The sequence below is a fragment of the Globicephala melas genome, chromosome 14, assembly GCF_963455315.2.
Source record: "Globicephala melas chromosome 14, mGloMel1.2, whole genome shotgun sequence".
In the NCBI taxonomy this organism is placed as follows: Eukaryota; Metazoa; Chordata; class Mammalia; order Artiodactyla; family Delphinidae; genus Globicephala; species Globicephala melas.
The window spans coordinates 14,849,640-14,874,952 of NC_083327.1; the positions used below are offsets into that span (position 1 = coordinate 14,849,640).

General features: G+C 37.6%; 1 protein-coding gene across 9 annotated transcripts in view; it reads left to right on the forward strand.

The window, feature by feature from the left end:
• Window positions 1-25,313, forward strand: part of BCKDHB (branched chain keto acid dehydrogenase E1 subunit beta) — a 729,304-nt gene that overhangs the window by 150,705 nt on the left and 553,286 nt on the right. The gene's annotated exons all lie outside the window — the stretch shown is intronic.

The following is a 25,313-nucleotide window of genomic DNA, read 5'->3' on the forward strand; positions in this document are numbered from 1 at the left end:
GGACTTTATAACTCCTCACTTACACCAATGGATAGATCATCCAAACAGAAAACTAATAAGGAAAACAAGCTTTAAGTGACACAATAAACCAGATAGATTTAATTGATATTTATAGGACATTGCATCCAAAAACAGCAGATTACACTTTCTTCTCAAGTGTGCATGGAACATTCTCCAGGATAGATCACATCTTGGGTCATAAATAAAGCCTCGGTAAATTTAAGAAAATTGAAATCATATCAAGTATCATTTCTGACCACAATGCTATGAGATTAGAAATCAATTACAGGGAAAAAAAAAACACAAACACATGGAGACTAAACAATATGTTACTAAATAACCAAGAGATCACTGAAGAAATCAAAGAGGAAATCAGAGAACACCTAGAGACAAATGACAATGAAAACACGACGATCCAAAACCTATGGGATGCAGCAAAAGCAGTTCTAAGAGGGAAGTTTATAGCTATACAAGCCTACCTCAAGAAATAAGAAAAATCTCAAATAAACAATCTAACCTTGCACCTAAAGGAACTAGAGAAGGAAGAACAAACAAAACCCAGTTAGAAGGAAAGAAATCATAAAGATCACAGCAGAAATAAATGAAATAGAAACAAAGAAAACAATAGCAAAGCTCAATAAAACTAAAAGCTGGTTCTTTGAGAAATAAACAAAATTGATAAACCATTAGCCACACTCATCAAGAAAAAGAGGGAGAGGACTCAAATCAATAAAATTAGAAATGAAAAAGGAGAAGTTACAACAGACACGGCAGAAATACAGTGCATCCTAAGAGACTACTACAAGCAACTCTATGCCAATAAAATGGACAACCTGGAAGAAATGGACAAATGCTTAGAAAAGTATAACCTTCCAAGACTGAGCCAGGAAGAAATAGAAATATGAACAGACCATTCTGAAGTAATGAAATTGAAACTGAGATTAAAAATCTTCCAACAAACAAAAGTTCAGGACCAGATGGCTTCACAGATGAATTCTATCAAACATTTAGAGAAGAGCTAACACCCATCCTTCTCAAACTCTTCCAAAAAATTGCAGAGGAAGGAACACTCCCAAACTCATGCTACGAGGCCACCATCACCCTGATACCAAAACCAGACAAAGATACTACAAAAAAAGAAAATTATAGACCAATATCACTGATAAATATAGATGCAAAAATCCTCAACAAAATACTAGCAAACAGAGTCCAACAACACATTAAAAGGATCATACACCATGATCAAGTGGGATTTATCCCAGAGATGCAAAGATTCTTCAATATGCGCAAATCAATCAATGTGATACACCATATTAACAAAATGAAGAATAGAAACCATATGATCATCTCAATAGATGCAGAAGAAGCTTTTGACAAAATTCAACACCCATTTATGATAAAAACTCTCCCGAAAGCGGGCATAGAGGGAACCTACCTCAACATAATAAAGGCCATATATGACAAACCCACAGCAAACATCATTCTCAATGGTGAAAAACTGAAAGAATTTCCTCTAAGATCAGGAACAAGACAAGGATGTCCACTCTCGCCACTATAATTCAACATAGTATTTGAAATCCTAGCCACAGCAATCAGAGAAGAAAAAGAAATAAAAGGAGCACAAATTGGAAAAGAAATAAGACTGTCACTGTTTGCAGATGACATTATACTATACATAGAGAATCCTAAAGATGCCAGCAGAAAACTACTAGAGCTAATCAATGATTTTGGTAAAGTTGGAGGATACAAAATTAATGCACAGAAATCTCTTGCATTCCTATACACTAATGATCAAAAATCTGAAAGAGTAATTAAGGAAACAGTCCCATTTACCATTACAACAAAAGGAATAAAATACCTAGGAATAAACCTGCCTAGCAAGATAAAAGACCTGTATGCAGAAAGCTATAAGACACTGATGAAAGAAATTAAAGATGATACCAACGGATGGAGAGATATACCATGTTCTTGGACTGGAAGAATCAATATTGTGAAAATGACTATACTACCCAAAGCAATCTACAGATTCAATGCAATCTCTATCAAATTACCAGCGGCATTTCTTACAGAACTAGAACAAAAAATCTTAAAATATGTATGGAGACACAAATAGCCCCACAAAAGACCACACAAAAAGACCCCGAATAGCCAAACAGTCTTGGGGGAAAAAAATGGAGCTGGAGGAATCAGAGTACCTGACTTCAGACTATACTACAAAGCTACAGTAATCAAGACAATATGGTACTGGCACAAAAACAGAAATATATTTTAATGGAACAAGATAGATAGCCCAGCGATAAACCCACGCACCTGTGGTCAACTAACCTGTGACAGAGTAGGCAGGGATATACAATGGAGAAAAGACAGTCTCTTCAATAAGTGGTGCTGGGAAAACTGTACAGCTACATGTAAAAGAGTGAAATTAGAACACTCCCTAACACCATACACAAAAATAAACTCAAAATGGATTAGAGACCTAAATGTAAGACCAGGTACTATAAAACTCTTAGAGGAAAACATAGGAAGAACACTCTTTGACATAAATCACAGCAAGATCAAGATCAAGATCAAGATCACAGCAAAACAGATCAAGATCTCTTTTGATCCACCTCCTAGAGTAATGGAAATAGAAACAAAAATAAACAAATGGGACCTAATGAAACTTCAAAGCTTTTGCACAGAAAAGGAAACCATAAACAAGATTAGAAGACAACCCTCAGAATTTTAGAAAATATTTGCAAATGCATCAGTGGACAAAGGATTAATCTCCAAAATATATAAACAGCTGATGCAGCTCAATATTAAAAAAAAAAAACTAATCCGAAAATGGGCAGAAGACCTAAATAGACATTTCTCCAGAGAAGAGATACAGATGGCCAAGAGGCACATGAAAAGCTGCTCAACATCACTAATTATTAGAGAAATGCAAATCAAAACTATAATGAGGTATCACCTCACACCAGTTAGAATGGGCATCATCAGAAAATCTACAAACAACCAATGCTGGAGAGGGTGTGGAGAAAAGAGAACCCTCATGCACTGTTGGTGGGAATATACATTGATAACAGCCACTATGGAGAACAGTATGGAGGTTCCTTAAAAAACTAAAAATAGAATTTCCATATGACCCAGCAATCCCACTACTGGGCATATACCCAGAGAAAACCATAATTTAAAAAGGCACATGCACCCCAATGTTCATTGCAGCACTATTTACAATAGCCAGGTAATGGAAGCAACCTAAATGCCCGTCGACAGATGAATGGATAAAGAAGATGTGGTATATATATACAATGGAATATTAGCCATAAAATGGAAGGAAATTGGGTCATTTGTAAAAGCGTGGATGGATCTAGAGACTGTCACACAGAGTGAAGTAAGTCAGAAAGAGAAAAACAAATATCATGTATTAATGCATATATGTGGAACCTAGGAAAATGGTACAGATGAATTGGTTTGCAGGGCAGAAATTGAGACACAGATGTAGAGAACAAACGTATGGACACCAAGGGGGGAAAGCGGTGGAGGGTGGTGGTGGTGGTGTGATGAATTGGGAGATTGGGATTGACATGTGAACACCGATGTGTATAAAATTGATGACTAATAAGAACCTGCTGTGTAGAAAAATAAATTCAAAACTTCAAAAAAAAAATGAAAAAAATTTAAAAATAAAAAGTAAAAATAAATAATTTGAAAAAGAATGAAATCCTGCCATTTGGAACAATATGGATGGACCTTGAATGTATTATGCTAAGTGAAATAAATCAGATGGAGAAAGTCAAATACCTTATGATTTCACTCATGCGTGGAATCTAAAACAAAAAAACCCCTCAGAGATACAGAGAACAATTTAGTAGTTACTAGAGGGGAAGGGATGGGGGGTGGTGGGTGAAGGGGGTCAACTGTTGGTCGTGATCACTCTGTACTGTGTACAGATGTTGAATGATAATGCTGCACACCTGAGACTTACATAATAATAATAAAAAGTTAAAAAAAAAAAAAAAAGAGGATAGCTACCTATATGGCTCTGAGTCTCACCCAAGCACCGGGAGAGTAAGGAACTGCCTTTTCCCAGCCCAAGGTTCCTGGTCTGGAGGCTGTCTCCTCCCCAGTGATCCTGACAAGAATAGACAATGCAGGGTAGTGTGAGCATGTATTCCATGAAGACAGAAGTTAGCAGAAAAAGCAACAGTTTAGCAGCCACAGTACATTTCTATGACTGAAGCTCAAGTTAACACACAAAAGCATAAGCCACGTGCTTCACATTTATACTGTAAGTCTTTGGTTTGTAATGCTCTCCCATACTCCTCCCTAGAACTTTCTCCCAAGCTGGAGCTAATTAGAGTGGATGTCTTTATGCCTCTAATTATGGTTTACGTTATTTGCATGTGTTGTTTTCTCAATAGAGGGCCATTACTGTAAGAAGTCCTAGCGGGTGGTATCCTATGCCTGGGGCTCTAGGAATGGAGAATGCCTTGTGTTCTTACGTGGACCAAGATCTTTAACTTCTTTTAGGTCAGATCCTGTCCATGTTCTTGACAACCTTTCTCTCGTGGCCTCTTGAGCATAAAGAATATGATTCATATACTGTGTATATGAAAACACAGTAGTTAAAGCAATGTAGTTCTTTTTTTAAAAAATAATTTATGTATTTATTTTTGGCTGCGTTGGGTCTTCATTGCTGCACGCAGACTTTCTCTAGTTGCGCCGAGTGGGGGCTGCTCTTCATTGCGGAGTGTGGGCTTCTCATTGCAGTGTCTTCTCTTGTTGCAGAGCATGGGCTCTTGGCACGCGGGCTTCAGTCGTTGTGGCACTCGGGCTCAGTAGTTGTGGCTCGCAGGCTCTAGAGCGCAGCCTCAGTGTTGTGGCACATGGGCTTAGTTGTTATGCAGCATGTGGGATCTTCCTGGACCAGGGCTCGAACCCGTGTACCCTGCATTGGCAGGCAGATTCTTAACCACTGCACCACCAGGGAGGTCCCAAAGCAAAGTTGTTCTGCCATTACCTTCTTGTTTTGAGTGTACCTCAGGGACTAAGACTCAGGATGTGACATTAAGTTAATATTATTGTTATACATTTTATTGCATTTTTAAATATGTTGTTTGAAATTTCCTTTAGGGTTTTATAAGAGCTATTGGCATAAGGAGTTCATATTTTTATTTTGTGCACATTTATGTTTTGTAAGAGTAATTTAAATTTATAAATTAGTTTTGAAAAGTTTTCTTCTAGAGGGGTGTTTTATCAGAACATTATTCAAGTTAAGAAATACTGGACCAGGGCCTCTGTGAGTGCAGGTTGCACAGTATTGGCTTGGAGGATCGGCCCTGGGGAAGCAAACTCTCCTCTCTCTGGCAGACTGTTGCAGGCATTATGCTAAGTGAAATAAGCCAGTCACAAAAGGACAGTATTGTGTGATTGCACTTAGATGAGGTTCCTAGGATAGAGACAATTGTGAATTGGGTTCTGCAGTTATACCCTCTGCATTCATTGAGGGCTTGGAACCTACTAGAGCCCAAAGGTACCTTAGAAATCACTTAATTCAAATGAGATTCAAATTTGATTTGGCATAATAATTTTTATTTGACTCTCAACGTTTGTATTGCTAAGGCCATCCTTTTAAGACCAATTTCCCAATCTTTAAGTTTATAATAGGATAATTTGGTGGTGATGATGATCGTAATAATGATAACAATGTCAACAGCTACCGTATAGTGAGTGTCTTCTGCATGCCAGGCATGTCATGTATGGAATTATTGGTTTCACAGCACTCTTGGAAGTAAGTAGGCAGTACCATCCCCATTTTACAGATGAAAACCGAGGCTCAGAGAAGTGAATTTACTTACCTTAAGCCACACAGTTAGTAAATAGAGAAGCTAGATTTTATTTGTAAATCCAGTCTTTCTGCCCCCATCCCTCCCTGCCGATGTACATTTCACTGTTTTTATTGTCTATATTTCAAAACTAAATGTACGTTTTTTAAAAGATGGGGATGTATGCTAGGGACTGCTACTTGAGAATGGCACCTCTCTTTAGAGTTCTTTGTTTAAAAATGGTGATTTCAGGGACTTCCCTGGTGGCCTAGTGGTTAAGAATCCGCCTGCCAACGCAGGGGACGCGGGTTCAAGCCCTGGTCTGGGAAGATCCCACATGCCGCAGAGCAACTAAGCCCGTGTGCCACAGCTACTGAGCCTGCGCTCTAGAGTCTGCGAGCCACAACTACTGAGCCCACGTGCCACAACTACTGAAACCCGCGCACCTAGAACCTGTGCTCCACAACAAGAGAAGCCACTGCAATGAGAGGCCCGCACACCGCAAGGAAGAGTGGCCCCAGCTTGCTGCAACTAGAGAAAGCCTGCACGCAGCAACAAAGACCCAAAGCAGCCAAAAATAAAATAAATAAAATAAATAAATTAAAAATAAAAATGATGAATTCAGACTAGACGCCAGCTCCCTTTTCTCGTTTTCTGGTTGCCTTCTTATCTTGTGGTTTGAAAAAGTAGTGCCGAAACAGTTCAGTATCGAAGGTAGTACGTACATGTTTATTAATATTACCGATCTCACCACTTCATTTGATTCAGAGAAATGGCCTTTGACATTTTTTTCAGATTGGATACTGGCTCTTAATCAATGCATCTTATTGAGAATTTGCAGATTTATGTCTCGAATGTCTTTTCCCAGCCCCACTGCCTTGCTCAATGAGCAGGGATAACTCACTGCTGCAGGCCAGCTTCAATATTATGGTTTCAGTGTCAGTCATTCAGAGCCAGCTATGTTCTGATTTCAGAATGATGGTTGTCTGTCCTGGTGTAAGGTGATCCACTCCAGCATCATGAAACTGTAGGATCAGGGAGCAGAAGGTTACACTAATATGCCATTGTCATGGAGTTTTCCTGGTTCCACTAGGGCTGAGGTTTAAAATATGTGAACTTCAAACGATGTAGGTAAAAAAATGTGAAAAAAGGTGTGCATATGTAAATACAAACACACATATTTTATATGTCATACATTTTTTTTTCTACAGTAGATGTGAGAAATGATTATTTTTCTTTAAGACAGAGATTTAGAAGTGATTTAAGTTCTTTAGGACTGTGGATAATCACAAGAATAACAAAACACTCGTATGTTTCCCTTAATTTATTGGAAGTAATCATAACGTGAATCACTGTCAGAACTGAAGGAGCAGTGTATCACAGATTCAGAAACATCAGTTTAGCTACTTAAGAAATGAATTTATGATTAGTAAAGGCCAAGATCCAATCTGAGCATTGTTTTTGAGTCTAGTTAAGATGTGCCAGGTAGGGGGTTGGTAACCTCCGGGAGAATAGTCGGCAGCAGTGATGCTAAAGTGATAAAAACCTGTGATCCTGAGCCCACATCATGACCCTCTGAGGAGAACCCATAATCTTATCCTCATCATTTTGATCTTTGAATTTTCCAGTCCTTTTCCTGTGTGGGTCTTGAATAAATCTGATTATTTTCATGGTGGCCCCTTCATTCTCTTCCACTACTTTAAAATGTTGGCCATGGCGTCTGTGCTTCCTCTTCATACCTGTTCCTTGTGGCTGAGACACACACACCAGCTCCGGTCTTCATCTCATTGCTGTTAACCTGGCCCAGCTCCCAATACTGATGGCCAAGTTTAGCAATTTACGTTTTAAAAGACCGGTTCAGGTGGTGGTGGGTATGTGTGTAGGTGGGGGTAATACAAAAGAATTCTATAGATTCCCTTTTCTGTAAGAAAATTTTTTAGAAAATTATATTTTGATAGAATTATTAAAACTTAATAAACAAAAATGCATCTCACCTGTTGTAGACATTCTTGGTGCAGTATTTCTCCTAAAAGGACTAAAATTAGTCCTTTAGGGACTAAAATTAGGGAGCAAACTGACTTTATTCTTTCACCAGCATGTACACACACTGGAGGTCCCCTGATAAGGCCTTGAAGGATGCTATAAATGCTTCAGGTGCAAGGTTACTGAGTGCATTGTGGGGAAGAGTTTCAGAGCTGTAGGTACTTTTTTCCTGCAGATTGAAAATTTCAGATGCTGTAATTGGCCACTTACGATGTCATTTTGGAACATACAGGAGGACTCCTGAAAGCTTAAACTTACACATTATCTTGGATAGCTTATTGTTTTTCTGGGTTTTAGAAACATGTGATGAAGAAAGGGCTCAAATGGCCTTCTTTTGAAACACTGGGTCTGCTCTGCTAAATGTCACGTTCAGCGAAATGGATGTTTACACGGGTCAATATCCGCAAAATGTTTGGGAAGGCCAGAATGGAAGGCTGCCTAATTCAGTGTATAATTTTGTGGGTAAAGATAACATGGCAGAGAGTACATACTGGCGTTTGAAAAGAAGGGTCGTCTCGCCAGAAAGATGTTTCCTTTAAGTATAGGTTGCAAACACTTGGGCAGAATCCGGCTTGGAGACATATTTTGCTTGGCTTTCACGTGTTGGGAAAAAAAAAAAAAAGAGCTCAACCACCTAAGCCAGAGACGGTGTTCTCTGGTTGTCCACACTACCCGCTACTTGTTACTGACTCCGATATTCACCTCACTTCCCGGGGTCCTGAGACGCTGGTTCTGTGTCACTTGCTAAAGGAAAGCTCTTTGTAGTCAGTCTCTGACTTACTCTTTCAGTTGCGGTCAGACTGGGAAGAGGATCCTCCCTTCCGCTTCCTGTTCCCTGCTCCTCTTCGCTCCACTTCAGGCAAAAGCAGACCCTTCGGGGAACTGGGGAATGGAGGGAGGAGGGGCGGAAGGCCTGTCCCGGCTTCTCCAGCTGTGGTCCTCATGTGTTCGAGGGGATGCGGGGAACCCAGGGAAGATTCCTCACTGCTGTGCTGAGGCCAGGAAAGGAGACATAGACAACCCCTGTTACCGTGCCCTCCTGTCTGCTTACCTCTTGCCCCTGTATTTTTTTTTTTTATTTTTGACACTTTAAGGAGGCTGGTTTATCCATACTCATTCATTCCACAGGTAGTTTTGAATTCCACTGAGTGGGGGAACACTATATCGGGCTAGCAGAGGGCAGTTACCCAGGTACCCAGATCTACCACCCCTGCAGGCTTTAGTTTTACTAGTGTGGTTTTAGTTCCCATGTGAGACATTCAGGTCTCATCTGTAGCCTTACGGTCTCCTCAGAATTTTTATTCCTGTCTCTTGGAGGTTAGATCTGGTATTCTCTCTCTCTTTTTTTTTTAATTGGAACATAGGCGATTTACAATGTTGTGTTAGTTTCAGACATACAGAAGAGTGAATCAGTTATACGTATACATATATCCCCTTTTTTTTAGGTCTGTGTTCTCTTGAATGCACAATAGTTAACATGTTCTTCTGGATCTCAAGTAGATCATTTTCAGAGGCATGCTTTTCCTTTGAGTGATCAGGATAATTTCCAACGTTTTTTTTTTGTTTTTTTTTCCCAATAGGCTCTATGGTTTACTCTATGTTTTGCTTCCTTTATTCATCTTTGAATAGGGTGATATTCATTTTGTCCAGACTCCTTTGCCAATAAGCAGAATGTGGGGCTTCACTCCGATGATTCTGTTCTCTGTTCCCTGGGAGATTCCCTTTCTCAAATTTCCAAGCCGAAGGGCAGGCCGTGGCAGCTCCCAGCCTGGTCTTTCAGGACCAGAGCTCTGCTTATGGGGAAGAGCTTCTCCTACGCTGTCAGCCCTCTACTTGCTTCCCTGCCTCTCCAAACTAGGGGCCATCAACTCAGGGGCCTGAAGAAGTTAGGCAGATGAAACAAAATTATTGAAGTCCCTGGTTTTAGACAGTATGCACCGTATAATAGTTGTGGAAGGCATTTAAATGGAATATTTCTAAAGTGCTTTGCCCTTTTAAACAGAAGTAACTTTTTTGACCCAGTACATACAAACAATACACAAGATTATCTTTTCTTTTATTTTAGTTTGTATTTACTTAATATTTTAAGATTTAATTTTATTTCACATTTTGGTTTTCTTTTTTACTCACAGCTTTACTGAAGGATAATTGGCATAGGAGGAATGGCACGTGTTAAGGTGTGCAGTCTGATAAGTTTTGACAGGTAGACATCTGTGAAACCATCACCACAATCCAAGATAGTGAGCATGTCCATCACTCTTCCCTTTCACCCCCCAATCTCTAGGCAACCTGTTTGTGTCACTATAGATGAGTTTGCATTTTCTAGAATTTTGTATAAATGAAATCATGCCCCAGGTACTCTATTTTTTTTTCTGGCTTTTTAAACTCAATATAATTATTTAGATATTCATTTTATTTATGTATCAACATACACTTCATTCCTCTTTGTTGCTGAGTAGTAGTCCATTATATGGATAGACTGTAACTTGCTAATTCAGTCACCTGTTGATGGACATTTGGGTTGTTTCCAGTTTTTTTTTTTTTAGGTTTATTTTAAATTTTTATTTATGTATGTATCTATCTGTTAATTTTTTATCGAAGTACAATTGACCTACAACACTATGTTAGTTCCAGGTATACAACATGGTGATTTGATATTTCTGTACATTTCAAAATAATCACCATAACTCTAGTTACCATCTGTCACCATACAAAGTTATTACAATATTGTCGGCTATATTCCCCATGGTGTACATTTCAAATCCTCATGACTCATTTATTTTGTAACTGGAAGTTTGTACATCTTAATCTCCCTCACCTATTTCACTCACCTGCCCCCACCCCCTCCTCTCTGGCAGCCACTTGTTTATTCTCTGTATCTATGAGTCTGATTCTGTGTTGTTATGTTTGCTCATTTGTTTTGTTTTATAGATTCCCCATTTAAGTGAAATCGTGCTCTTTCTCTGTCTGACTTTTTCACTTAGCGTAATATCTCTAGGTCCACCCATGTTGTCACAGATGGCAAGATTTTATTCTTTTCTTATGGCTGCATAATATTTCATTTTATCTATCTATCTAATCATGTCTTCTTTATCCATTCATCTATTGATGGACACTTGGGTTGCTCCTATATCTTGGCAATTGTAAATAATGCTGCAACAGACATAGGAAGGCATATATATTTTTGAATTAATGTTTTTGTTTTCTTTGGAAAAATACCCAGAAGTGGAATTACTGGGTCATATGATATTGACATTTTAAATTTTTTGAGGAACCTCCGTATTGTTTTCCATAGTGGCTGTACAGATTTATATTCCCACCAACACTGCAAGAGAATTACCTTTCCTCCACACCCTTGCCAACACTTATTTCTTGTCTTTTTGACGTAACAGTGATTCTGACAGGTGTGAAGTGATATCTCATTGTGATTTGGATTTGCATTTCTCTGATGATTAGTGATGTTAAGCCTCTTTTCATGTGCCTGTTGGTCATCTGTATGTCTTGTTTGGAAAAGTGTCTGTTCAAGTCCCATTCTTAAATTGGGTTGTTTGTTTTTTTTTGATGTTGAGTTGTATATGTTTTCTTTGTCTATTTTAAATATCAACTCCTTATCAGATATATTGTTTGCCAATTTCTTCTTCTATTCAGTAGGCTGCATTTTTGTTCTGTTGATAGTTTCCTTTGCTGTGCAAAAGCTTTTTAGTTTGAGGTAGTACCATTTTGTTGATCTTTGCTTTTTGTTTCTCTTGCCTGAGAAGACATATCCAAAAAAATATTGCTAGGACCAATGTCAAAGAGCATACTACCTGTATTTTCTTCTAAGACTTTTAGGTATTGAGTTTATTTTTGTGTATGGCGTGAGAGAGTAGTCCAGTTTCTTTTACATGTAGATGTCCAGTTTTCCCAGTACCACTTACTGAAGAGACTGTCTTTTCTCCATTGAATATTCTTGCCTCCTTTTTCATAGATTAATTGACTATATAAGTACGGGTTTATTTCTGGGCTCTCTATTCTGTTTCATTTATCTGTGTGTCTGTTTTTGTGCCAGTACTATGCTGTTTTGATTAGTGGAGTTTTGTGGTATAATTTGAAATCAGGGATTGTGATACTTCTGGCTTTGTTATTTTTTCTCAAGATTGTTTTGTCTATTCAGGGTCATTTGTGTTTCTATACAAATTTTAAATTATTTGTTTCAGGTCTGTGAAAAATGCCATTGGTATTTTGATAGGGATTGCATTGACTCTGTAGATTGCCCTGGGTGATATGGTCATTTTAACAATATTGCTTCTTCCAATCCATGAGCATGTATATCTTTCCCTTTGTTTGTGCTGTCTTCAGTTTCCTTCATCAGTTCTTATAGTTTCCTGAGTACAGTTCTTTTACCTCCTTGGTTAGATTTATTCCTAGATATTTTATTCTTTTTGATGTAATTGTAAATCAGATTGTTTTAGTTTCTCTTTCTGGTAGTTTATTGTTAGTGTATAAAAACACAACAGATTTCTATATTTTAATTTTGTATCCTACAATTTTACTGAATTCATTTATTAGTTCTAATAGTTCTTTTTTTTTTTTTTGGTTCTAATAGTTTTTTGGTGGCATCTTTGGGATTTCCCATATACAGTGCCATGTCATCTGCAAATTGCAACAGTTTTACTACTTTCTTTGCATATTGGATTTCTTTTTTTTTCTTGTCTACTGGCTGTACACATGATCATTTTAAACCAGATGTCCAATATTTTACATCTTTTGTATTCTTTTTTGAAGATAAATCTAGAACTGACAGTGCTTATTCTAGGAATCTGAACAATTATTAGCTTTTGATAAATGTATTCCCAAAATGTCCCTCAAAAGATTTATGCCAGGCAATGTAAGAAGGATTTTACTATAGCCTTCCAGAATTAAAATTTAAATTATTTTGTGACTTTAATGGATGAGGTGCCATTTTGTTCTTATTTTTAAACTTATTTTAAAAAATTGCTAGAACACTGGAACATTTTCATTGGTTAGTAATGATTTTCTTTTATAATAATCTTTGTTGCTCTTTGGTTCATTTTTACTTTTATTTTTAATTATGTAACCATTTTGTGACTATAGTCTTAGTGCATAGTTTTATGAATTTTAGCACATGTATTGATTCCTGTAATCACCAATATTTTTATGATACAGAACAGTTCCATCACTTCAAAAAATGTCCTTGGACTATCAATTCGTAGCCACATCTACTACTAATCTGTGGAAACCACCAACCTGTTCATGGTCACTGTAACTTTGAGTTCCTGAGAATGTCATATAAAAGGAATCATACATTATGTAATATTTTGAGACTAGTTTCTTTCATTTAGCCTAATGCCTTTGAGATTCAGTCAAGTTATTGTGTAACTCAATAGTTCTTTTTTAGTGTAGAGTAGTATTTAATTATATGGGTATACTACAGTTTTTTTTAATTGAAGTATAGTTGATTTACAGTATTAGTTTCAGGTGTACAACATAGTGTTTCAATATTTTTCTTTTTATCTTTTATTTGCTATTTTTTATATATAATTTTTAAAGGTTGCAGTCCATATAAAGTTATTACAACATATTAGCTATATTCCCCATGTTGTGCAATACATCCTTGTAGCCTATCTTACAACCAGTAGTTTGTACCTCCCCTTCCCCTATCCCTATATTGCCCCCCTCCTGCTTGCTAACCACTAATTTGCTCTCTATATCTGCAAGTCTTCTTTTTTTGTTATATTCACCAGTTTGTTGTATTTTTACATTCCACATATAAGTGATATCATACAGTGTTTGTCTTTGTCTGACTTATTTCACTTAGCATAATGCTCTCCAAGTTCATCCATGTTGCTGCAAACGACAAAATTTTGTTCTTTTTTATGGCTGGGTAGTAGTCCATAGTATGCATATGTGTGTGTATGTACATGTGTGTGTGTGTGTGTGTATAAAACAGCTTTTTTTATCCATTTATCTGTTCATGGACACTTAGGTTGCATCCATACCTTGGCAATTGTAAATAATGCTGCTGTGAACATTGGGGTGCATGTATCTTTTCAAATTAGTGTTTTTTGGATATATATCCAAGAGTGAAATTGCTGGGTCATATGATAGTTCTATTTTTAGCTTTTTGAGAAACCTGCATACAGTTTTCCACAGTGACTGCACCACTTTACATTCCCACATCCTCCTCAACATTTGTTATTTGTGTTCTTTTTGATGATAGTCATTCTGACAGGTGTGGGTGATATGTCACTGTGGTTTTGATTTACATTTCCCCGGTGATTAGCGATGTTGGAGGATATAGCAAAATGACCAACTTATGGTAAAGTAAGTCAACAGGCATAAAATCTCCTCAGATTACTCTTCAAAAAAATGCTCTTATCATTTACAGCCTAGGTTATTATAGGTATATCTCACTGTCTGTGGTATAATGGCCATGATCATCTTACTCTGTTTTATGAGTTCTTGTCAATAAAAAAGTTGCAGAATAGAAAATCGTAAATCAAACAGGGGTGGATTATTAATATTTTTGTAGTTTACAAGTAAAGAAACTTTCAAAGTTTTTTCCCTGAAAAAAAATAAAGCTTAAGTCTAAATTAATTTTTAAATATTGAATTATATTTCTGGGTAACTATTATTATTGCATCTTAACTTCTCATGAATATTCCATTAGTAATGAAGTTTGATACTATAATTCTTGACCCAGAGATTTCTATGCCTCTCTGCCCCTCACCTATTCTATCAAGTAATCAATGAATGTTTTGTAGACAGATATTATTTCGGCTAAAGGAATTCTTTTCCTAAATCCACCTGTCATATAAACAATTTCTCCCCATCATCTTGGTTTTAATGGAAGTATGACATTTATGTACTTTATTTCTGTCTGCACCATCTTAGTTATATATACTGAAAAATATATGTGTAACTTTTGCTGAAACATCCTATGAGTTTTACTCTACCACTTTTTTTTTTTCCCGGTACGCGGGCCTCTCACTGTTGTGGCCTCTCCCATTGCGGAGTACAGGCTCCGGACGCGCAGGCCCAGCGGCCATGGCTCACGGGACCAGCCGCTCCGCGGCATGTGGGATCTTCCCGGACCGGGGCACGAACCCGTGTCCCCTGCATCGGCAGGCAGACTGTCAACCACTGTGCCACCAGGGAAGCCCTACTCTACCACTTTCTTGAGTCATAAAAAAGAACCAAAAGATTTTAAGCTTTGGTTATTATGAACTATATGTCTTATGAACTACACATGATTTTTGTTTTGTAATGAACTAAAAGTCCATTAACTCCAACAGATTTGGACCAGGTTTTAGAGAATAAAAGCATTTATCCATGGTGATGCAGAAGTGTAGCAGTGTTTATGCTTTTGATCATTCCTTAGAGAAGTGTTGCCTTGGTAGACAACCAGCTGGCTTTAGAGAAAATTGTACCCCAGATACATGCTTAAAACAGCAGTTTAAAATGTAACTGTCTGACAGTCTTGGTTTTGGTTGGGGTCACTTTTTTATTCACGGTATTCTGGGAACACAGGGTATGATGTCAGTTTGTACCCTTAAGACTCCTATGATGGCCAAACATAGTATTTTCCTCTGTCGTCAACACTTGAGAAAAATTTACCAAATGGAGACTTACGAATAGAATGGAAAAGAGTATTAGTAATGGTTTCTTTTAAGAGATAAAAATTCATTTTTTCAATGTTATTTTTAAAAAGACCTTAGGTGTTGAAATTTAAAATAAAAAAATTGTTTTTACCAAATATAACTTGATTTTTAATTCCCGTATTCTGCCTTAACAATCTTTACATTAATTTCTTTCGTTCTTGAATATGTCTTGCCCTAGGACATTGTGGCAACCCATATTACATATTAGGGACCCATATTAGGGACCTGGGTTAACTCATCTGTGTTTCCCCAGTATTGGCACATGTGAGTGGCTCAGTAAGTTGTTTTTGACATGAACCAGTGACCTTTGGAACTTATATAAGATTAAAAGCTAATTGGGAAATTGCATGTAATACTCAAATAAGATGATGATGGTGATTGTCTGGTTTGTACCAATGTTTCAAACTGTCTTAGTTGGCATTAGTCTGTCTTCTAGTTATTAGTCTGTCTTCTAGTTATTGGCAGAGTATGGACTCCAAGCTTCTATAGTATGTAAGTAGATTCAGTTGTTCCTTTGGACGGGGGATTACTGGTGCTGTTACTGATTACAAGTTATCTTTGTGATTCCAATTAGCTGATTTACCATTGAAGATTTTTTGATAGAGGAGCGCTGTCTTACATAATCAGTTGGGCAAAGGATCTATGTGACATAGGTCATCTTAGGAAAAAATGTCCTTGTGTCTGTTTCAAAATGGAGGATGGTGAGGAAACCAGATGTAATGCTTTTTCAGAAAAGAAGACATAGTGAACAGTTGAGTTTGATGATATATTTTTTCATAGGGTATATAATATTCTTAGAAGATTTTATTTCTGGTCCCCAGAGGGACCAATTTAAGGAATTTGATGCATTAAGCACTTTGAAAACACTATTTGTATCAACAATAAAAATCAAACAGCCTGATTAAAAAATTAAAAAGGAAAAGATTTTAAAAATTAGTGACAAACACCACTAATCATTAGGGAAATGTAAATCAAAACCACAATGAGATAACACCCCATACCCATTCGGATGGCTACTATCAAAAAAATTAAAAAAAACAAGTGTTGATGAGGATGTAGAGAACCCTGTGCATTGGTTGTGGGAATGTAAAATGGTACAACTGCTATGAAAACTAGTATGGCCATTCCTTAAAAAATTAAACATAGTATTACAGTGTGATCAGCAATTCCACTTCTGGGTGTATATATATATATATACACCTAAAATAAATGAAAGCAGTGACTCAAACAGATATTTGTACACCCATGTTCATAGGAGCATTATTCACAATAGCCAAAAGACAGAAATAATCCAAGCGCCCGAGAGCCTGAATAGATAAACAAAGTATGGTTTATAAATACAGTGGGATAGGATTCAGCTTTAAGGAGGGAAATTTTAACACATGTTATAACACGGATGACCGTTGCAGGCATTATGCTAAGTGAAATAAGCCAGTCACAAAAGGACAGCATTGTATGATTGTGCTTAGATGAGGTTCCTAGGATAGAGACAAATTCATGGAGACGGAAGTAGAATAGTGATTGCCAGGCCCTGGGGGAGGGGAAGAATGGGGAGTTACTGTTGAATGGGTACAGAGTTTCTGTTGGAGAAGATGAAAAAGTGCTGGCATCGTATGGTGGTGATGGTCGTACTACCATGTCAATGTGCTTAATGCCACAGAACTGTAGTTAAAAATGATTAAAATGGTGAAACAACTAAAATTCTGTACATGGCATTTTCATTCAGCCCATAATCATAACCTAGGTGCTAAACTAGGTACATGAGTTTAGGTGCTAAACTAGGTGCTAAACTAGGTACATGAGTCATCTGTGAATTATCAGCCTCTTCCCACAACATGCAATATATATACAGTATCATGGTAACAAAAGAATAGTACTTGAATGAAGGTAAGCTGCCTAAATTAATAAATAATCAATGTAGTGAAATGGCCCTGCCAGGGGTCTTTACTACTAGGTCAAGTTCTGGATTTGCCAAGTAGTGTGTATAGCAATTGTACTACCACTTTCTCATTTATTATAGAAATATAAGCATATTTATAGTAAGGTTAAATTACGTGGTACTTCTGAATGTTTCCTGCTGTTGCAAACTTCAGAGAAGCAGCCTGGAAGAGCTCAGGATGGTTTTAAGAATAGAAGCTGTAGGAGATACAACACCCTGATTGTCAAAAGTACAGCTTGGCTTTTTAATTGTCCTTGTCAACAATTTTATAAAATTCTACAACATGGAAGTCAATAATATTAATATCCAAATGACATGTTATAATTTCTCCTTTTCATAAAAAGAAATGGATAAGAGTTGAAGTGGAGACAAGTTTATGGAAATATTTTGAGTCCTGCTGAGAAATGATAGGGCAGTGATAAAAATGAAGATCAGAAAACAAGTTGGGAAATGGCTGCCTCAGTCTCTGAGAATTTGCTTTGGCACACACAAAAATAATGTTGATTCCTGTAGGTGGTTATGCTTCGCATGATGTTTAAGCTAATGCGGAAAATGAAAAAAACTTTTAAGACATATTTATTGACATATTTTCCCATGTTTCACTACATATCTAATAAACATCTACCAGTACAATACCTTTATTACCATGGTAACATGAACTCGTGTCAAAAGGAAAGGAAATTTATGTTCAGTACCAAGGAAAGGAAATGTTCTGTTTATTACAGTCATGCATTTACAAAAGATCTACATAAAAACAGAAACGTGTTTAGTACTGCTAACTTCTTATTCTAAAATCAATCTAGAGTAGGAAAAATAGATGGAAAGAGCTGGCCCAGGGTAGTCCTCTGTTAGAACTAGAATGATGATTAGAGCTTAGTTTTTAGGACTCCCTTTTTATAGCATGATTGGTCCCTCCTGACAGCTTCAAGCCATCAGAAAATTGGAAGCTTGTTAGTGATTCATTTAAATCACTGTGTCTAGATGCTTTTTTTTTTTTTTTAAGCGGTACGCGGGCCTCTCACTGTTCTGGCCTCTCCCGTTGCGGAGCACAGGCTCCGGACGCGCAGGCCCAGCGGCCATGGCTCACGGGCCCAGCCGCTCTGCGGCATGTGGGATCTTCCCGGACCAGGGCACGAACCTGCGTGCCCTGCATCGGCAGGCGGACTCTCAACTACTGCGCCACCAGGGAAGCCCTGTCTATATGCTTTTTACAAAAATCAATATTAAGAACATTTATTAAGCGTCCACATTTATAACCATATATTAGGTATTATGGTTAGGAATAGAATACTCGATACTTTCTGAATTTTGTGCTCTTGAATGATTTAGAGTTTGCTGGAGGAAACAGTATAGCGATAGAGATACACACCCTCCATAAAAAAGAGTACTCCCCCAAACAAAGAAACAAAAAGATGCTTAGGTACTTTTTCAAACTTTTAAGTTTAATAATGTATGCATGTGTCCCCAAATAATAAAATGAGCATAATTTGCTCAATTTAATGCATATTTGTCATATGCTATGTTCTGTGGTAGACACAAATATGGATAACGGAGTCCCCATCTTTGAATATGTGGTTTTGAGTGTGGTTGGAAGGGCTAATGGGACAGATGTACTCAGGGCTCTTCTACAAGGTAAATTGCTCGTGTTCCTAAGAGGTATAGCAGTGAGTGCTGCCTTGACCATGTGCCTGATTCTTGCCTTTGAACCCTGGTTTTAGGACTCAAAGAATATCCTTGCCTTGTCAGCCACCTCAGATTCTATTAGGAAGTGATTGCTAGGAGGTATATAATATGATAAGAAAAAGAAGGAAAAGGGTAACATAGGGTTTAAAATAAGGGAAAACCTACCAAGCTGGGGAGACCAGGGAGGGAGGAGTTGTGTAAGATGGGTCTTGAGGGGGTGAGGGTTACGGTTAACCTCCAGAATTTGGGGAAGGAAGTCAGAGGCAGGTAAGCTTGGGTCACAGTCGTGGAGTAGGGAGTAGCCTGACATGACTGGAGCCTGCAGGGACTGTGAAGAGACAAACTGGGAAGGTAAGGTTGATTGACAGAAGCACGTTTGTCTGACATTTTTTTTTTTTTTTTTTTTTTTTTTGCGGTACGCGGGCCTCCCACTGCTGTGGCCCCTCCTTTTGCGGAGCACCGGCTCCGGACGCGCAGGCTCAGTGGCCATGGCTCATGGGCCCAGCCGCTCCGCGGCATGTGGGATCTTCCCGGACCGGGGCACGAACCCGTGTCACCTGCATAGGCAGGCGGACTCTCAACCACTGCGCCACCAGGGAAGCCCCTGTCTGACATGTTTTGAAGTAGCTTTCAGAAAGATGTCTGCTTTTAGTTTTTGCAAAAGCGGTTTTTCCTAGGCTCGTCAGCTCTGATTATACCAATAATTCAGGCAAGAGAGAACCAGGGAGGATGTCTGAAATTTTCCCAAACACTTCATGCCTTTGTTAGAGTGATTTGCTCGTTCTTCTTCTGTTGACTTTATTCAGTTCTCTTTATGTTCTGCTTGCTCCCTTACCTACTTTTTCCACGTGGGTGAGAAAGCTCTGAGGATTTACTCTTTCTCCATTTACACCAATTTCCTATGATACCAAACTCTTTGTACCCCATCACTAAAAGCCTTGCCAAAATGGACTTTCCCGAACCATCTGTGGGGTTCATGACTCTTCTTTCTCTTTTAGCGTTGGTATTTCTCCAGAGGAGTATCAGCCAGTGATCTGATTGTGTGTGATGCTCATGCTGACTAATCATAGTTGCTAGGCATATTCTAACACATTGTTAGCTTGTGATTAATTGTGAAGTTTTTCTAGCTAACGTGTCAAATGCATTTGGCTACTAAACAAGAGAACATTTCAGAAACTTAATTTATCTGCAGAAATATTTGAGGCTAATTAAAATCATGTCCTTAATGCTTCTACATTATATAATTGTTATGAACATGCTCTTGATTGATGAAACAAAGGTGTACGACTTTACTATTACTTCCGTTCATATGTATTTATAAGCAGATTTGATTTCAAAAGGAACTGGTAAAGGCCAGCTTTGATGTTTCTTTTGCTTTTCATTAGCTTTTATTCAGATAGAAAATGTTAAACGGGCTGTAAATTGCCTATCCAAAGTGTTGCCTTTCCTACTTTATCTTATCAGCCATCAGAATAGGCCACTGAACTTGGTGTTGGTCAGGTTGAATTACTTTGTAGGAAGAAAATCTTGCCATAGGTTTTAAGTAAGAGATAAAAACTACACTTCTGCTTTTTGAATGTGCTGCACTTTCAGGCATGTGCCAGCTTAATGGTCTGCCTTTCTGTATCATTTTCTCCTGGAATGACAGCTTAACAGTTTTCCTGGTTGGATTGTGTTAAAATCTTTAGAGGCTACATTCACTAAAACATGTGTCCCACGTTTGGGCAGCCAAAATCTGTGCAATCGTTTTGATGGAGTTTAACTTAGCAACTCTGCTATTACCACAGATATCTTATTGCTAAAGCCCCATTAAAATGTCCTCAATTTGGAGTCTGTTATTTCATATTTACATTGTTCTGGGATGCGCTGAAGTACGCTTTTGCACTGTGTTAAAAATGGATTTTGCACAGTGGTTTTTAATAACATCTAAGGGAAAAGAATCTGAAAAAGAATTTATATATATACACACACACACACATACGTATATATAACTGAATATATGTATGTATAACTGGACCACTCTGCTGTACACCTGAAACTGACACAACGTTGTATAGCAACTATACTTCAATTAAAAAAAAGGACTTTGCTAAGAAAGCAGTAGCTTCAGGACATTAAAGAAGGGCGTGTTTAATATAGTTAAATTATTTTAATAGATCTTTATCTAGTTAACTTTTCTTGAGTGGCTACCACGGTCTGAGCATTGGGCTTAGGTATCCCTCATGGATAACTTGACGTTATGGCCATTAGTAATGATGTCTGGGCAGAAGATGGACTAAGGGGAAAAGTCATGAAGTGGCCAGAGCAGGAACAAGGTATCTTAAAGTTTCCATCAGAATGGGGGTGTCGCAACCTGTTGGTTGTTGGCAATGTCATCGTGTGTTCAGCATTAAGATTTGATGCCTCCTCTTGAATCCGATGTTGCTGATGCCCTTGGGGAGGGGATGACAGAAAGAGTGAGAAAGTGAGAATCTCTGGGAGAAATCCAGGGCAGACCAGTGCTCACCAACTTAACAGCCGTAGGCTGTTTCACTCCTTGCCTTTCAGAATTGTTTTTTAAGTTTTCTTGACAAATTTCTCAAGGCCTTGTAGGGAACAAAGCTGTTCTGTTTCATGGTAGGGGACACAGAGATGGGTCCTCATCTTGAACTGGTTCAGCTTTCCCTGGTGCCATTAGCTGCTCTAACTCACCGCTACTCCCTCTGGGTAAGTCCAGAATCCTGGAGCAGATCTTAGTGGCAAGAAGTTGAAGAGGCAGATACTGGAAAATCCAGCCTTATGTGATCTTTCCTGGCTGTGATAGGTTTAGCTTTCATACTGAAAAGTTGTTTAAACTCTTAAAATTTTTTTTCAAGTGGTGAATTACATTTATCTCAGAAGAAAACTTGAAACTTGATATATCACTTTTTTTCTAAAGAAAAGGAATTTTCAATCCTTATTAGCGTTTATATCTATAGTGATTTATTTTTAAAAGGTTAATGGCTATCTCCATTGAAAGGCACCATATTTTTACTCTCTAAGTAGGTCAAAATGCTAAATTTGGCTAGAAAAATTTCCCAGCAGTTGGATGTCATTGTGCCTAAATGTATGAAAATGAAATGCCTGTTAAAGTTGACAAAAGACATAGATTAATCAGAATGTCTAGTTGAATCACAGAGCATGGAAAGAGTAACACTCTCTTCAACTGTGTATATTTGCAACGATCTCATTATCATAATCTTAACAAAGTGTTAATATGAACAATTTCCAAAATAGAAAAGAAGCTATCTTCAGAAATTGTAGTAAACTGAAATTGTGAATGATAAAAAGCACATACCAAGTTGAATTTGTATTATACCTTACAAAATCATGGGATTCTATTATAGTCTCAGCCTTTCATGATGTATGCTAATTCTTTGAAACTGTCAGTGTTATGTCTATAGGCATTTTTCAGAATTTTGCTGTAATTTCATTTTATATATTTTAATACTTTTCAGGTACTAGATGATTTTAAGAAGCAGAAATGAAATTTAGGTGCTTTCACAATTCAATGAAGTAAAGTAAAATACTCAGCTCAGAGCCTAACACACAGCAGCTCCTGTGACAAGCAGTTGTTTATGATTTTGATCGTTATTTCTGTGACTTCTTGTGTTGCTGTCCCCTCTCTCTCTCACTGGTTTGCTTGCTTTGACAGTTTCAAGAGCCTCATAGCATTATTACTTCTCATCTTGTGTCTGCCCTTCAGCTCTTGGTATTTTAGAAATTTCCAGAATTCCTTCCAGAACTGTCAGCATACAGTTCCTGATCCAAGAACTCGCATGTTTACCTAACACACTTGCAGAGCTGTTGAAGAACTTGCCCTTCTTTGATACCAATAGCTGATTTCCCATTTTGTCTGGGGTCCAACAGCTTGAAGGTCAAGAGATGAGCTGGATATGATCTCGACATACAGGTATCATACAGAGCCTGGCGTGGGGGGGTGGCTGATTCCCTATGTTTTCACTGTGCCTCTTTGCTGCTGGGGTTTGGGACCTCAGGGTTCCCTTGTATCTGAAGCTAGTCCTAAGATAACAAAAAAATTACGTTTTTTGAGATTATGACTGCAATGTCACATGTATTTGTTACCTTCAGCATTAATTTAAAAGGGCTTTCCCTTTATTTTTATTTATTTTAGACTTATTGAGAATATTTTCAGTAATATAAAAATACTTTTCATTTAAAGTAAAACAAAACCAAAAGTTCTTTCCCTACAATTCCTTCACTGTCAATCTTCAGGAGAAACAAGTTTTAATAGTTTGGAATGAATCCTTCCAGACTATTTACACATGTTGGCTCAATATATATAGCTATGTTTACTGGTGTCTGTTTTTCACAAAAATGAGATCATATTATTCTGCAATTTGCTTATTTTACTAATTAACTTGTCATGGGCACTGTTCCATGGCCTCAATCTTTTTCATGGCTGTATAATACTCTGCTGTATTGCTGTATCTTGGTTTATTTAGCTTTTCTCCTGCTGACAGATTTTATCTGCTTACACATCGTGTTGCATGGACTCCAGGGGTTGGTAGCTTTTGTCCTGGGTACATCTGTGCTTCGTTTCCCCACTACATTCTGCAGGCTAGAGGAAGCCTGGAACATTTGCCTTGGTTGCTTATTGGGTTGTCATTTGATCTTGGATTGGCCTCAGTTCAGAGAAAAAGCACCAACTCTGTTGTGTGGGGTTTGAGGGGAACAGCAGCATTTTTATAGCTGTTTCTCATTTCGCCCTTCTAGCTGGGTTGTACCATCTAGCTGGGATGGATTTTGGCTGTATCATTCCTAGATGCTCTTATGTTGGCAGAGTTCTGGGATTCAGAGCTATAAGAAAGTTCTGATTGTCAAATCTGTTTCTTTAATCGGCAATCCTTAAAGTCAGGACATCTTTTTAGGGAATACTTTGAGAATACATTTGTTTTTTTCATGATTGTAGAATATTTTTGTCTCTTTATATTTCTAACCAGGTGCACTGAAATTTAATTTGTGACTTTCACATTGGCATAATTAACCACAGTCATAAATTCAAATACCAACATATTCCAAGGTTCATATTTCATTGGCAGGGATGGCATTCATTAAGGTGTTCATAAAATTTCATATTGTTAAGTCACTATTCACTTAGTAGATACGGTAACTTATTTTTGTCATGGCTACTGGCCATATCTTGGAGTTTAACATCTGTTGGCTGAAACTGCTACACACTTTTGAAATTCTAAACCCTAATTGCCTAGAATGAAAGCAATATTTTAATTTATATACAGGCATACCTTGGAAATATTGAGGGTTCGGTTCCAGACCTCCAAAATAAAGTGAATATTGCAATAAAGTGAGTCACACAAATTTTTTGGCTTCCGAGTGCATATGAAAGTTATGCTTATACTATACTGTGGTCTGTGTAATAGCATTATGTCTAAAAAAATGTACATATCTTAATTTAAAAAATACTTTATTGCTAAAAAAAAGTGCTAACCATCATCTTACAATGCAGGGTTCAGTTTGTAAAAACTGCAGTTATGTGCAAAGCACAGTAAAGTGAAGGGCAATAAAACCAGGTCTGCCTGTAAGTTTTCTGTTTGGAAGATTTTTATTTCATGTTCCTAAAAGAGTAATGTAGAATTTAAAGAAGGTGATACAAAATTATTAGAAATGTAGAGGAGAAATTATGACTTCTCCTTTGTAATAATATGGTAACTGGGTAACATATTTTAAGCAGTAACTTGCTGTTGGTTTTAATATTTTTTCCTTCCTCCACACTGGCATCCTGCTATGATATCATAGCTATACTTTTTGATTTATTATTGTACAGAGTGTGTCATGCACAGTGGGAACAACCACACCAAGCCAGTGTCGAGAATACATCCTTATTTTCTGTGACATTTTCTAGTTTAAAATGGAGTTGTGGTCGTTAACCATATTTTAATACACTTGAACGAAGAGTTGTAACCCTTTTACTTTCCCGGTGATTTCTTCATGCTCGGTTTCCTTGAATGTCTAGTGGCTTGAGCTTTTCCTTTGCTACAGTTTTTACACTCTATTTTTGTGTTTTCCTTCTCCACACAAAAAATGTCCTAAGACTATTTATTTATATGCAAATATACTCCCAAAGGAACAAAAAGGCACTTTCATTCTTAGAGCTATATGAGGAAAAAAATGATATTC